General features: G+C 40.0%; 1 protein-coding gene across 1 annotated transcript in view; it reads right to left on the reverse strand.

Annotated features, from left to right (window-relative positions):
* Nucleotides 1–12,444, reverse strand: part of LRRC8D (leucine rich repeat containing 8 VRAC subunit D) — a 48,345-nt gene extending 35,901 nt beyond the window's left edge. The window contains exon 1 of the mRNA XM_072419907.1: nt 12,248–12,444. The gene's annotated coding sequence lies outside the window, so the exon portion shown is untranslated. The remainder of the gene's footprint in view (nt 1–12,247) is intronic.
* Nucleotides 12,445–14,802: the final 2,358 nt, after the last annotated feature.

A 14,802-nucleotide genomic window follows, 5' to 3' on the forward strand; every position in this document is an offset into this window, starting at 1 on the left:
AAAGTGATATAAAGAAAGTTGTAAGTAATTAAGCTTATGTCATTATTAATATAGGAAAAAAGTAGTTAAGCCTATACCTGAATAAATATCACACAGTTACCAGTTACATTATTGGATATACAAAGGTATATTTAGTTGCTACCATTGTCATTACTAAACAAACACAAAATAATTAATGTTGGCAAGCATAAAAACCCAACAATGAGTCTTGTATTGCAACACATAATGGCATCTGCGTTACCCGCACTCATATGAAAAGAGTACAAGCCAGCACTGCAATGGAAACAATGAAATCTGTTTGCATAGAGCAGTGCTTCAGGTCACTTGCAAGGAATAACAATGGGAAATCACTTACTCAATAGAATCATCTCAAAGTCTGATTGCAATATGCTAGGCAAAGTGGACTCAAAATCCACTTTACAGAAGGGTCCTGGTCCTTTCTTTTGTTGGTATTTAGGTAAAGCTTATATTTAAAATGCTGAAATAAAGCCCTATAATAATATTGTTAATAGAACTGTTAGGTATCCCTTCAAGTGTTTACAAGATTCTACCTGCAGCTAAATATGTCAAAACATTCTTTGCTAATGTCTGAACTTTAAAATGAATGAAAGTCTTAGCCAATAACTTCTTTTTTTGTTTTTGTATTCATCTTTTGTTTTTTTTAATTTATGGAAAAACATAATTCTAACTCTTCAAAACTGCTTGTCTTCTCTCTAATTTGAAACAACGGTGTTCCAAAATGTTCATCCATCTATCCCCATTGGCCCATACAGCTCAGATGTCATTTCTAGGACTATGGGAGATAATAAAAATACACGTGTAGATCAATAATATTGACAGCTGTATGATTGGAAAAACTGAAAATAACAAGTAACGTTACAATGTCTGCATGCAAAAGGTTTAGCAGATGACCTAGGAGACATTTACATAGTTAGGTTGAAAAAAAAGACATAAATCCACTAGAGAACTAAACACATCCCAGATAGAAACCCTATAGACCAAGAGAAAGGCAGAAAAAATCCCAAATTCAATGTGCTCCAACAAAAAAGTTTTTTCCATATCCCGTGAGGCAATCAGATATTCCCTGGATCAACAGTCTATGTTGTCCTTACTTTAAAACTTTAATACAAAATAAACTACGTGCTTCTAGAAAAGCATCCAGCTTTTTCCTAAAGCAATCTATAACACTTGCTGAAACTACTTCCTGAGGTAGCCGATTCCACATTTTCACACACCTTATTATGAAGAATCCCTTCTTCATCCTGAGATTAAATGTATTATCCTCCAGACACTAAAAGTGCCCTCTTGTTCTTTGTAATGATCCTAAAAGTGAATAAGTGAGAAGCGAGTTCTCTATATGGCCCATTTATATATTTATATAGGGTGATCATTTAGAGATAAATACCACATAGGACCAACATCGTATGTGCAAGTAAAAAGTTTACAACTTTTCAGCAATCATTAAAAGGACAAGTTTAGTAATTATCTAAAAAATAACACTCCCCCCTCACTTTCCAGACTCCTTTATACACCAAGCTAAACCATTGCCCCTGCAACTGCTTACTAATCTCCTCAAGCAGCCTCCTATATTGTCTACATCAGGGGTCAGCAAACTCCAGCCTTTAGGCCAGATACGGCCTAGCCGGAAATTCCTTCCGGCCTAATGCCCCCTGGCCGATCCGGCCTAATGCCGGCCGCCAAACCGTAGCTCCGGAGCCGCAGGTTGCCGGATACATCTGCCAGGGGGCGTTAGGAACTACCGGAGCCGGAGCTGCTGTGGCTCCCCTATTTACCGCGGCAGGCCTGATACTTCCGCCCCCGTGGTAAATAGGGAACGCTCCCTGAAGGTAAATCCCTCACCTCCGCAATGCATATAGAGGAGAGGATTTCACTTCAGGGGGCGTTCCCTGGTGGGGGGCAGAGCCATTAGGGCAGGACTCAGAGTCCAGCCTAGTGTGCTCCCGCCCACCCCTGAAATGAAAGTTTGCCGACCCCTGGTTACATCATAGCCCGGTAACTTCACATAGACATGAATATGATGAACCCGTACTGCAGAAGTAACACTCCATTAAACTTTAAAGGCTCCTGTCATTAGAATTTTTACTGACCTGGGAGGATGCCGCCAAACACTTGTGCCAGGGAATGGTTCGGTTTAGTGTATTATGGGGGGGTTAGTGCTTTGTATCCTCAAAACTCCTAAATATAATGTAGAATAGTAAAAACCAGTGTTCAGAAATTTTGTTAAGCCAGATGGGATAAAGCTGTAGGCGGGTGGTTGCCCCGTATTGTGACTCACCATTTAGGTAACCACCCAAAAACAACTGGGTGGTTAGGGGAACATGCACCAGAGTGGTGCACCCAGCTAAGAGGGGCTGGGGAGAACACTGGTGTTAAAAAACATTACTTGTAGAGAAAAAAAAGCTGCTGCTCAAAACAACACGACTTACGTCATTTGATTATTTATCCATCATTAGAAGTCTGTGTAAATTATTGCCCTAAGGTTATAAATTATATGGAACACAGTATCATGTAATTCTACTAAGAACACATATAAGATTGCTGGGAAAAGGCATGAACAAGTCATTCTGGTGCCAAAAATGCTCAGTGGTCATGGTCAAAGTACCAATCACAAAGAAACTCCTTCTTGAAAGCAAACTAACTAAATGGCAGGCGTGGCAGCATTAGTAATTGGTTTGTTGGAAGTCTGTTCTGCACAATTGCTGATTATCTTTACTTGTGGGTAGGAAGCCATTTATAAAGCAAAAACTCCCCAGACAATAGAAGAAAAAAAAGTGTGGTGGAAACTTGTGGATCAATTTTTACTATTAAGGCAATAAAGAAGGGGCAACACACTTACAATTTGTTGTAGTCTCCTTTATTTTATTATTAATATGGCCAGCTTAGTAGTAAAACTAAAGGGAAGGGCAAAGGCGAGGAAAGTCTGGGGTTGCTTAAGTCACGTGGTTGTCAGCAAGTGCTTTATGGAGGAGCTATAAATTCCAATGGTGCTGTGAGTTTTAAGTTGACTAAGGCAACATACATGTGATTATCCTGGAAAAAACTCCAGCGTGTCTATGCATTCCCCCAATGCCATTCATCATTCCTTCCTGGCAGATCAATGAAGAACACAGTTGGGACAACCAACCAATACAGTTTCCTTTGGATGAGGAGCAGGGTGCTCCTGGCTTGTGCTTCTCCCATCTCTAATTTTAGGTTCCCATGGTTAATAATGACATATTTCTCTTTACCCAGACCTATTAGCTCCACAGTGGTAACCATAACCCCTACTGATGCGTATACAATATTATATATGCTTGCTATAGACGTCATTAGATACATTCATGATCCAGACATATAAATTAATATTCTGAATAAATAAGCAATTGCTTCATGTATGGGACAAATCACTGCCAAAAAAATAATCTAATATTGACAGATTAAGATTTTAGCTTTCAGCACTCCACCTTCGAGAACTAACTGTTCCTGTGCTCCTTAATCTAGTCCACTTCTTGGCAGGTGCTATTGCGGTGAGATAATCCATGTTATTCACTTTACTTCTTAGTGATTTAAAAGTTTTATCTAGTCAGTATCAATCTGACTATAATAAATTTAGATCTTGGGCAATAAAAGTTTCCAAACTCCAAGGGAAAAAAAAGTGCAACTATTACAAGCAAAACTCAAAATCAAGCGGCTGTTTGCTATCCCCAGGCCATTTTTTCCTATTCTGAATACCAACACTTGGTTAAAGTGTGCAAAAACCTTTACAAAGGTCACCTGTAAATTTGCTCATATACCTACTTTTCTTTCACTACACTGACACTTTGCTCATTGTCAGAAGCTTAAATGAATAAACCAGTACTTCTGGGTATAAGTGCCAACTGGGATTGGTATATGATTTTTAAAGGTCTACATTTATATTTTTGAAAATAAATAGAATAATGAATTTGTATGATGTGTGTCTTTGGAGAGCACTCTCTGATATTTTTATACCAGAAACAGCAGGAAATAAAACAGGATCATTGCAAGGCAAAGCATCCCTCTCTTCTTTGTCCATTGGGTAACCACTAGTGAAATCACTCCTATGCATGCTGTCATCAAATGTCAGGTATGGGCTGGGAGTGAACGCTGAATTGTGCCACAGGCAGTGTGTACTATAAATAAAAAACCTGGATGCAAAAAGGAAATACAAAATATTGTTTGCCAAATACTATATCCTAGCAAATAAAGTTCCACTTCAAGATGCAAAATGTTAAATAATTCACTGTATGTTAAAAAAAAAAAAAGTTTGGTGAGACATCAATATTTCATTCCGGTTTTTGTATTGTATGTTTGTGCATAATATTCTGTATGCCAGACTACAAAAAGAATCGGTTTGTGATTTGAGTTTACTATTTATTAACAAATTTTCTCAGAACAGGTTGCCTTTAAATAACTCTCAGCAAAAGCGAGACATTAATGCCATAAAGTCTTTTAAACTTTAACTTTGACACAAAAGAATTTTAAGGAATGCAACATGTAGGCAGGCACATAATCATTAGCGCTGCACAAATACTCCATACTACAGATAGAACACAGCAAGCCTGGTTATAAAAAGCTGAGCACAGCTTAATCAACCCACCAGCATATGGAAGGACGACAGAAGATAATATATTTAGCATTTAACCATGGAGAAAGGCCACATCTTTGATATGAGCATAATTCAAGGCTGCATCCCAGAGTCTTCTCTACAAACAAGCTAAATAAGACACAATAAAATACTCAGACGAGCCGTTATGGATTGGAGCTTGCTTTAAAGGTTATTGCTATATAATGAGTGTTATGAAGATACTGTTATGCCCATTCTGTAAAAAATATTAAAAAGAAAACCTTGGATATATTTGAATAAAGTGAACCTATGAGTCCACACTTAGTGCCTAAACTGGAAAAGCTAACAAACAACTGACCTCTCACATTAAAGTTGAGCTCAAGTTGCAAAAATATACATTATATACAATATTATTTTGTGTGTACCAAATGCCTCTGCAAACCTATTCCCTTGTAAAAGTAGAGGTGACATTATCACTATGCTACACATTACAGAGCTGTGGCAGGGGCACAGAATGTCTTCCAACTATGCAACTATGTCCTTCAGAAGTCTACAGGGTTGGTAGACTCATACCAGTGTTCTCCCAGCCCATTTTACCAAGGCACTGTTTTTGGGTGGTTAGTGAAAAGTTTGGATACAATACACACAGTGTCCAAACTTTTCACTAACCACCCAAAAACAACCAGGTGCTATTAAAAAGTGCTGGGTGGTGCGCCTGGCTAAAAGAGGCCGCGGAGATCACAGTTGTGCATGTACAAAGATTGCCACCCACCTACAGCTTCTACCCTCCTAGAACACTGCATTGATAACCTGCACAAAGTTTGGGTGGCATTGATTAATATTATTGATCAATGTTTATTAGATTCAGAAGATGTCCCATGGTGGATTACTGCACAACTGTGGAAGAAATACTCACAAGACCTAAATTCAAGTAAGAACACACAAGCCTCTTGTACTCCAACGCTATTTGTCTGGAGTTTAGAAGTTCTTTAATCAGGAGCCATGGTGACTCAGCTTTGCCATTAGCAGCTTTACCAAAGTATGTAATGACATATAGGCACTGCTGAAAGCTCCTGTGGTTGGCTGCTGGCTTGTCTAATCAATGTAGGCATTTTACTAGCTAATGGGTTTGCTTTAATTGCCTTAAATGTCAAAATTTTAAAAGTAGGAGAAAAAAATGAATAAAAAGTGAAATATTTGCTCATCCTTAAAAACCTTCTAACAGTAGGACTTGCTGCAGTTCTCAGTCCATGAATGACACAGCTCGTAAAGCTTTGCATCACATCTTCACTTTTCATTCTATTGAAGGATCATACCCAGGAGGATTTCATCAATATTGGCAAACACCAATGGCCAAGAGTTATAGCAATTCATGCTCAAACCAGGTGCCTGAAATGAAACATATCAGGCTGCCTTTGGCTATTCTAAGGGCCCATTCTTATATGCACTGTTCCGTGTTTTTAAAGGTGTTACCTCCATTGTGGTGCGCTGTTATGTAAGTGCATTGAGGATAGCAGGTGACAATATTTTGGGATGACATTTTAATTCTAGGACACTACACTATGGCATGTATGTTTTTGTGAATTATGTTAAAATGGACATTTTATCACGTGTTAAGGCAATGCATAGGTGTTAGTCAACTCAAGGGCTCCTCTCCTTCAAATTGCTTTTTTTTTGGCAATGCTGTAATTGTGAGCAGCCATCTTCCTAAGTTCTCCTGTAGCAGGTACAGCCCCTGATCAAGTGGAGCCTTTGCTGCAACACTTTCCCTGAACCTATTGTCATTATTTTTTATATTAATAAACAGGATTTATATAGCACCAACATATTACACAGCACTGTACATTAAATAGGGGTTGCAAATGACAGATGAATAGGAGAAGATCCTGCCCTGAAGAGCTTACAATCTAGTAGCCTACCAGAGATTAAGTAGTATTTCTCTGTGCTAGAAGGGGAAAAATAACCTTCCCCCATCAGTGTCACCCCACTGTAAATAGGCAAGGTGGCATTCAAATTGTGACTGAGCTCCCTGCTTACATGGAGAACATACTTTGGACCTATAAAGGGTTTTAGGCACCACATTTCCAGCGCTGTGCAATTTTTTAATAAACTTGAAACAATGTCTAACTCCGTAATAATCAATAAACCTTTGCACTTGTGTATGCATTTCTAAGTTAGGTTTTATGTTTGTTTTCCTGTAGTATATAGGAACAAAGTTATGTCAAGGTCGAAACTTGTGACAGTGCACGTGATCTGTATTAACCCACGAGGCTCCAATATCCTCTTGTGCAAGAATACAAAAGAAAGCATGAATGTATAAAGAAAAAAAATGGCTGCAAAAAATGTAAAGGTTCCTGCTCACCATATTCTGCAATATCTGCTGAGCAGGATTCTGTATCTAATTCAAAGGTCACTTATCTTAGTCCCCACTGTGTTAAGTATGAACTTTTCTACCGTATGAGCAGTCCCAATCCACAACCCCTCCAACCATTGCATCATTCTTCATTTTCCTTCAGTGATCAAAGTCTTGCACGGTTCCAATAGGAATAATACTGGAAATAGGGTTGCAACATTATAAAGTTTTCACAGTACAATATTGGTCTGAGTGAATATCACAACAGATGTTTTTTTTTTACTTTTTGAGAGCCTTATTACCTTTTATACATTGTGACATACACGGGAAAAAGAATTGCTTCACTTAACATGTTAGAATACCATTCAAATAAGATCTAGCTGGATTGGCAAAGATCCGAATTAGCGAGACGGAACCTTTATTTGCTATGTAAGCATTTGATTATGCAGTAAATGTAAAATGTGTCATTATTATTAATATTTTGGACATATATATTACTGATTTGCTCCTGGCTATAATTAGTAATGTGGAAGCATTGGGTTTTCTGTGATCTTTTAGTTCTATTTCCTAAAATAAAAAATAAGTATCCAGAGCAAGGGATTTAGCTCCAGCCTTTTTGGGGCCAAACAATATCCGATGAATGTCAGGTTTATCTGCCATGTGCTAAAGAATTGGCTGTGCCCTTATTAGAAACTGGGGTCCTCAGCTCCAGACCTCAAGGGCCAAGATCCACACAAAAAAGCAAGTAAGCAAGCAACAGTACAAAAAATGAGTCAGGAAATTAGCCTATATGCAGCCATGATGTTAAAAAACCCGGAGTCTACTGGAGCCATTGACATTGTCTAACTTTGCACATTAACTGGGCCTGAATGAAGGTGCTAGCAGATTTTTAGGGTGCTATATTGCACCTAAGCATCATCCCTTATACCACCACCATGTTTATTAAGTCCATCAGAAAATAAGAATATCAACAGCCAAAGCCTGGTTTTCAGGACATGTAAGCCTTATATGTACTTTGCAATTTTTAAGACACCTGACTGCTCTGTACACCTATTTCCAATGTCAACATACAGAAAAAAAACAGGTTGCCAACTATGCATATTTTAGGTGCACCTGGACCAACTTCTGTACAGTCAGCACATGTGATTGTATCTAATGGAACTCCACAGAAATCAACTGCTAATGTATCCACAATATATGCAAAATAATTTTGACAAATGCTCCTTGGGGAATGAATTTGTATTCTGGGAGCCAAAACAAAGTTCCCTTCAAATGCAGCTACAGCACATAAAAAAAGCCAGCAAAAAAAAAACTCAGGTTATGGTCACACCTGTATGTAAGAGGTACCACGTGCTCTGTTACAGCCAAAAGACTGCGATTTTCATATATCTTGCATGAGTTTTACATATATTTCTATTCGTTCGAAGGAAACTGTACCAAAGAAACAGTGGCACATTTTAAAACTTTTGCCACATTTGTTGTTTATGTCATTTCAACTTATTTCCTGTTCTTTTCATTCCAGTCTGGAATACAGTTTGGCTGCATCAGGGTTAATCCCCCACCATGCAAATACTGAACACATCTCCAATGCATTTTGGATTCTTATCATTCGTTTGCATATTCTATCAAATCCAGGTTCTATTAAATGCTAAATTAAACCAAAGAACCCTTACCAGTCTAAAAAAATGTTTTTCACACACACAGGAAATAAAATGCAATCAGGTACAGCAAAACTGTACAGACCTGCAATGTACCCATGTACCTTAAATGACCCTTACAGTATTATTCATGAGCATAATGGTATCTAAACCCAGGGACATCTGCAGCAGGTCACCTGCAGGCAAACACAACTTAGGAAGCACGTGAATGCAATGACACGCTTTGTGCGGATGTACATTAAGTAATGCAAAACATTACATAGTCATGTCATTAAACTGGAATATGGTCTAACTTCAAGCTTGCAATTTCATTTTTAAAATCTATCACATGATTATTTCCATCACATTTCTACATAGTTCTACTTGGTGCAATGATATGAGCTGGAACGTCAAATAATCATCAGACATGCACTATGTTTGCCTACCCTCCTGTACATCTACATATGTGTATCCCTCAAGGTATAAAATCCATAAGACGAATATGTAATTCATTACCATTTATTAAAGTATGAATACTATTCCTAAACTCAATATTTGTACAAATTAAAGAGAAAAGATCAAATGAATTGTGATACTAGAAGTTTGCATATATATATATATTAGATCAGAGTTTCTCCCAGGAACCTCTGCTATGATTATTATATCCACAGATAACAGTATATTAGTGTGGTGATCAGGGGGAAGGATGTGACCCTTACAGATAGCCAAAAAAAATCATTGGGATTAGTAAAACTGACCTGAGAATTATACATTGCAGGAGGAACCCCCAGCAACCTCTGGAGGAACACTGGATTAGGTAGAGATGAATTAAAATCATGTACAAGTAGTCCCCAAGTTAAGGACATCCGACATACGTCCACTCCTAGATACGAATGGGGCTTCCTTGCTGGGTTGTATGCAGGACAGAGGCTTGATGGGGGGAGGGGGGCGGTTTGGAATTAATGCAGAAGAAATCTTTTGCTACACACAGCTGAGGTTGTGGGTGATTTTCAGGACTGAGCTCTTCTGCAACATCTTGTAACTCTTTAATGACCAAGACAAACTCTGCAGTTGTTTCTTTTTGCATATTAAAGAAGCTTGCTCCAGAGTTAATGAATATCTAATTTTTTTTTTTGCTATGTTTGTGATTAGCTCACAGTGAGGATTTTATACAATAACTGACACCACACTGCCTAACATGTTGAGACAAACATCTGTCCTAATTTCATTTATTAAAATATTGTACCTGTTCCGACTTACATACAAATTCAACCTAAGAACAAACCTACAATCCCTATCTCGTATGTAACCCGGGGAATACCTGTATTTGTTACAGTGTCCTGACTTCCTTTTTTCTGAGATGGGGTATGTAAGATATATTGCACAGAAAGGGTTAACTAAGGAAATTTGGGACCAAAATGTACGACACTAAAATATCATTCCTGGACAAACACAAACCAAATGGGCAATTCAATAATAAATGATTGTCAAATCAAAAAGGATGAGTGTGTACTGGCAAATAAGCCAAATGAAATTGTTTAAACTGTTCTGCATCAAACAATCCCTTTCCATCTGCAAACGTATTTTAAAAAACCATTGTATCCATGACTGATTGGTTAGATTTATGTGTAGGGCCAACAATATTTCAGAGTTTACAAATACCTTCATGTCTAATAATTGCTTCACATAAAACATACTCAAGCCCAATTTAAATGAAATACATTCCAAGTGCATTAAAACAAAAGGTGTCAATGCCATATAACGTGTATGTAGCTACAGCCTGAGCAGAAAAGCCTGGTATTTGCCTGCAAACTGCTGAATGGGACTTTCTATGGAGAAGCAGTAATCTCTCTGCAGAGATTATAACATACCCCCTGATAAATCACAGCTGAATACAGTTCCATTATTCTCCTAAGAATTTTTTATAAACTGGGTGGGAAGCAGCGATAGGTGGGTTGTGCCCCTGTATTGTGATCCAACTTTTCAGTTACCACCGGGCTGTGTGCCCAGCTAAAAGGGGCTGGGGAGAACGCTGCAGATGTATACTTCTGACACAGCAAAGGGACACTGGGACCTTTGCAGAGCGTGCACTGTTTCCATACAGCGTGCAAAGGCATCACATGGCAGCTGTAGACAGAAGGCAGGCCTTTCTACAATAGGTCTATATCTTTTTTAAAAGAAAATTAACCATATTACATTGATCTTTTTTGTCAGAGGCATCGGGAAAGTATTTTGTTGATTTAAACAGTACCCAGTGTTCAACCCATAAATTATTTAAAGCCGGTTGGAAGAAACTGTAGGTGGGTGGCAGCTCCGTGTTGTACCCAACTCTTCAGTAACCACCCAAAAACACCCGAGTGGTACTGAAAAGTGCTGGGTGGTGCGCCCTGCTAAAAGGGCCTGGGGAGAACACTGTGCACCTGTGCCTGGACAGATATGGCCAATAAATCATTTACCGATTCTAAAGTTGTAGAGAGCTTTAAACCAGCCATGGGGAGTTATCCTTTCTCACATCTCACAACATAGACTTTAGAGTTATGATTTGGCTGGTTTCTAACAGCTTAAAAACACTTGCTGGTTATTTTCAATTGGGGGTGTACAGGAAAGAGACGCCAGTTAGATACATGCCAACCCCCCCCCCCCCCCCGGATTACACAGTCCAGTCAAATGATATCAATCAAACTGAAGTTGCACCCCCCCCCCCCCCCCCCCCCCCCCCTCAACCCACTACGGCTACTTTCAGATTTGCAGACTGACGCATTTTACTGCACACTTAACCACGCTCCCAACTGTTCCCATATAACCTAATAGGAGCAGTTGGGAACCATGAACTTGGATTAGGTAGCAATGTGGCTGCGGCACAGTTTTTGGAAGTGACACGTTGCTTCTGATCACACCAATGCTTTTCTTCCTCTGGAAGGAGAACCGTGCCACCACCACAAACACAGGGGTCACACCTGCAAATGCCCTGTACAAATGCCAACAGTTAGCTGATTGAATTTGGACCGCTGAACTGAAAAAACCCCAAAGTGCAGAACATGTCAATGTAAAACTATAAACACTTCAATCCAAATATATAATATTATCATTTACAATTTAAGGAAACCTAAATATATAAAGATATAAAGATCAACATGAACATGATTGTTACCACTCCAACCTTACAGAACACTCAAACAACATCATGTCATATCCAAAATGACACAATAGAAGTCTGACCTCCTGCCACAACTCTGATCCCATCATTATAAATGTATTAAACTACAATATCATTATAAATGTATTAAACTACAATAACATTATAATAAATCAGTTCATTAATGCCAACACATTGGCCCCTCATTTATTCAGTATGACATGATAATAGGGTAAGCCCAGAATTGGGTGATAGTATGTACATTAGATTTTATTCTATCCACATGGAATATTTGAATGATGACTAGGGGTAAATGTATTTGGGGCTAGTTTCTATAGATGTGAATTCCTGCAATAATAACCCATACACAGGGCAGATCCAGATCACAGCAGCCAGGTATCAGCATGGCACAGCAGACATTGAGTGTGTCCACATGGAGTGTGCTACGACCACCCTGGGTGGGCTAAATAGATGAGAATGGGGTGACTGGTAACATCAGAAGAGGCATGTCCGGCAATAGAAGGGTTAATCCTCACCTGAGCTGAGCCGGCTCTCCCCTCCTCCGCAGCGGGCAGGTGGCTGCCAGGCTCAGTCACAGCGCAGAGCGGGCACAGGGCGGCATCGGGCACTGGCAGGGTGTAGGTTGCACAGGACAAGCGTTCACACATACACCCGGCCGGCTGTGAGCTTCTTCCTGGAGATGGAGTAGTGAGATGTCAGCCCAGCAATATATAACACACGGCATCCCGGGCCGCCCTATAGACGTGCTGCTTTCTACCAGAGGCCTCTAGAGGGCGCTGTGGCTGCTACAGACAGGCTTGGAGGGGGTTATACTGGGAGGAATACAAGGAGGGGACCTCAAGCAATAACATTGTAATACTGAGATATTTTGTAGAGAATCCCTGTCCACAGCTCTAGCAATAAAGCAAAACTTTCACCAAAAAAATTCAATATACAACACTTACCTTTACAGGTAAGAAAGCCATTGATCCCTAGTCTGGTCCCTATGTGATCCCTATTCCAGTCCCTATGTGATCCTAGTCAGGTCCCTATTTGATCCAATTATGGTCCCTATGTGATCCCTTTTTCAGGTCCCTATGTGATCCTAGTACGGTCCCTATGTGATCCTAGTATGGTCCCTATGTGATCCTAGTACGGTCCCTATGTGATCCTAGTACGGTCCCAAGTGCTCCCAGTCCGGTCCCTATGTGATACCTATTCCGGTCCCTATGTGATCCTAGTCTGGTCAGTCTCATGCTGTCCCGTTTTCCTTGTACTGGACACTGGGCGCTGCCAAATTCTTTCTTCTGCTATAATGATAATCACCCAATCTCACACTGTGTAGGCACTATATCAGGTGATCTGTCTTCATGGAAATGTAAAATAAAATGTGCTGATCCCACTGATATGCTAAAGCCCCTGAGATCAGGCATGGCCAGAAGGGGCAATCCAGGGTTACTCACGGGTTACTTGATGTAAGTATCCGAGGAGGCTGCGGGTTTCCCATGGTAAAGATGAAAGAGGAGAGGTGGTTCCAAAAAAATTTGAAAAAAGTTAAAAAAATGTTATTATATCAAGAGGTTAGTTACCCTCTTTTTATATAATGTAAACACTGTGGTGATAGGTCTGCTTTATTTGCTTGATTTGTGGGCTTGGGTATGATTCGAGAGAATTTAGGCTCAGATTTGTGGTTATAATCCTAATAGTTGCCTATTTCTAGATGCAGATGTTACCCCTCATAGATCAGAAAACTGCATCACACTTGCACATTTGCATTTGTGGCGGTTCTTCCTCCAAATAATGAAAAGCAACCGCTTGGCCAAAAGCAACCTGTCGCTTCTAGGAAACATGCTGCAATGCAACACAAAGCCTCCCATTAAGTTGATTGGGAGCAGTAGAGACATTGCAGTTTACCACAAGTCAGGAAGTAGCCCAAAACTTTCCCACAGCAGCCGTACTCTCCTCCGCTTCACTGGTCACATGCACCGTACATGCTGAGATAAAGTAGCTCCTGTGCATGTTTTTCCCACCAATGAAGATGACCAAAGACCTCAAACCCGGCAGGAGACTGCGAGAAGATGACAGTGGAAGCACCGGACCAATGAAGGACACTGCAACTATCTCAGCCTTTGTCAACCTTTGTACCCCAAAAGGAACCATTGAATTTATTTTTGATCTCAGGGCTGCTACAACCAGTTCATTGTGAATCAGTGGGAACAATGCTCCTACACTGATGGTCAATGGGGTGAATGCCCCTTATTACTATAGCCAGAATGCCACCTTATCAGATAACTAAAGCAATCATTGGTACTACACTCTGCCAGGCGGTATTGGCTCTGGAACTAGGCAGGGACCATCAATTTAGAAGTCAATCAACCACAGGTCAAGGAATCCCTTCCAACCTCTGGAGGAGCCCTAGAGTTCCATTGAATTTTGGTTGAGAATGGCTTCTTCAGGGAAACATAGAGTTTACATGTGCTTTAAGCCTTGATGTCCGGCCTTACTGCTGAGCCCATCACTGCAAGTCTATGAGTTTATGAGAGAGGAAGGATGGCTATCCACAAACCACTGCAGGATGCACGGGAGAGCACCTGTAGAAGGGAGGTGTAAGGTCAGCTTAATTTCTTCACCTCTGATCACCTCTGCACTCCTTCTCCACCACCAAACCCCCTTGCAAACCTCACTCCACCATGGTTCACCCCTGCTCCTTCTACCACTGATCACTTTTGCAACCCCCAGCCCTCCATCAATAACCACCTCTGCACCCCCCCGAATTCCTCTTTCATTCCTGATCACCTTTACCCCAAAATGTAATCCTCTCTCTCCCATCATACCAATATGTCTACCATTACATAGGGGCCCAAGAATAAGCTTGGTCTTGATGTTGGCTCTAAAACTTCATAGGATCATGTTGATGAAAAATCTTTTTTGTTTTCAAGGTATTTTGGTTATCTATTGGCTCTGTGTTTTTGTTTTTTTTATACATCTCTCCCTTTTCTTTATCCCTTCTTTACCCAACCAACTATCCTGTATAGACTGCAGAGGATACCCATACTCCGCACAAAGAATAAGTCAACAAAACGAAGCAGTT

The sequence above is a fragment of the Pyxicephalus adspersus genome, chromosome 8 (genome assembly GCF_032062135.1).
Source record: "Pyxicephalus adspersus chromosome 8, UCB_Pads_2.0, whole genome shotgun sequence".
Classification (NCBI taxonomy): domain Eukaryota; kingdom Metazoa; phylum Chordata; class Amphibia; order Anura; family Pyxicephalidae; genus Pyxicephalus; species Pyxicephalus adspersus.